We start from the raw sequence: 2,108 nt of genomic DNA, 5'->3' as shown, positions 1-2,108 counted from the left end.
TTAAGGAATAATTTAAAAAAAATTACGTTCCATTAATAAAAATTTTACAAAAGTATGAAATTAAGTAGAGACAAACGGAGGAATGATCACATTAATTTTAATTGTTGTTTCGAAGGTGACGAGAAGGAATGTTAATATAAATTTATGAAAATAGGGTTGAAGGGTGGTTATTATTAGCTCGATATAAATTTAAATATATAAAACTAAATGTGTATATGTTTATATTTATAAATACTCTTTCTTTAGATATATATTTTATTAATTTGTTTCATAAATTAAAATAATTAAAATATGTACCTGCCTTTAGAAATATTAATGCTTAATATTTTAATATGGTAAAGAAATTTGTTAAAGACTTTTTATAGAAAATTTCGGAAATTTGCTGTCTTATAGAAATTTTTATTTTGTTATAGAAATTTTTTGAAAAAAAAACTATCTAAAAATTATCTTTTCTATAGAAACTATTCGTAAAGTTCTCTTTTCTATTGAAAATGTTTGGATAAGTTCTCTTTCACTTTTCTATAAAACATTTTTAGAAAATTTTCTCTCGTTCTAAAGCAAATTTTCTCGTTTTCTATTTGTTTGAAAAATCACTCTTTTAAGAGAAATTTTTCGAAATCTTCACTTCTTATAGAAAATTTTCAAAATTTTTTCTTTTTACAGACATTTTTTTGGAAATTTTACTTTTTCTAGAAAATTTTGTAAAATTCTCTTTTTACAGAAAATTTTTAAAAAATTTAGATTTCTATAGAAATTTTACCAAAAAATATATCTTTTTATAAACAATTTTCCAAATTTACTTTACAAATACATAAACAGAACTAAAAGTCACTGCATTTAAAATACTTATATTGCTTTAATTACACTTAACTTAATTACGTCCATAATAAAACACTTATAAATAGTACAACCAAAATAAAACCATATATTTATGAACATATGTATGTTTGTATTCATGTTCAAAACACTTTACCTCTCTATATTTAACGTGTTACAACAAAATAATATCATAATTAATGACTACATGGCGTATAAGTGTTCTTTATTTAATATATACTTTCTGCATTACTAATACGTCCTGTTGTACATATAACTAATTCATTATATTGATTACTTTACCTCTACATGTTTTTTTTCTACGTACGTATGTTTCTTTTAAAGAAAATAAAAATCATTCATAATGTAAGTAATTAATTTGTTTACTTTTGTAATTTTTCTTTCTTTTATTTTCTTTTCTACTTTTTGTTTGTTTGTAAGGAAATAAATAATTCTTCACCCTAAATATTATATGTTAACCAAGAAGGAGGTAAAGAAAGCTTAATAATTTGTCACATCATCATTAACGTCATTTCATTTCATTTATAATTCCATTAGTTGTTAACGAATGTATATTCAGACATACATTTGTACCTACTTACAAAATCCGTCTAAAGTACATACATAAGTATGTTGGTTAAATACATGTAAGTAGGTAATTGGAATTTGTTAACGCTTCAAGTAGCATGATTAAGGTAGACAATAGAATATAAAAGTAAATCCATAGTACACTCATTGAACACGTGTAATAAATATTCAGAATTTAGCTTATTGATTTTTAAATTCAACCCAAAGTCTGTGCACTTGAATTTGATGTCCAAACACTAATCGTTTGGTAAATTGTGGTTGATTGACCTTATGTTTAAACAATTTAATATCAGTCAGAGAAATATTTTTAAATAATATTTACAAAATGTATGCCTTTGGCAAAGAAGTAAGCAATGTACTGTGAAATGAGTGCGTTGACTTTGGTTGCTAGCTATTGAGTGGTATTATCTTAGATATTTTTGAAATTTGAAACATTGTCGAAATAAAGGTTAAGAACCTACAGTTTCCACAACAAAATTTTCCAAAAAGTAATTGTATTAACTTGTTTCATATTACTTACTTACTTACTTACTTACTTACTTACTTACTTACTTACTTACTTACTTACTTACTTACTTACTTACTTACTTACTTAATTACTTACTTACTAACTTACTAACTTACTAACTTACTAACTTACTAACTTACTAACTTACTAACTTACTAACTTACTAACTTACTAACTTACTAACTTACTAACTTAC

Source organism: Lucilia cuprina, chromosome 3, assembly GCF_022045245.1.
Source record: "Lucilia cuprina isolate Lc7/37 chromosome 3, ASM2204524v1, whole genome shotgun sequence".
Classification (NCBI taxonomy): Eukaryota; Metazoa; Arthropoda; class Insecta; order Diptera; family Calliphoridae; genus Lucilia; species Lucilia cuprina.
The sequence above is the reverse complement of the archived record's forward strand: the minus strand, read 5'-3'. Positions refer to the sequence as shown.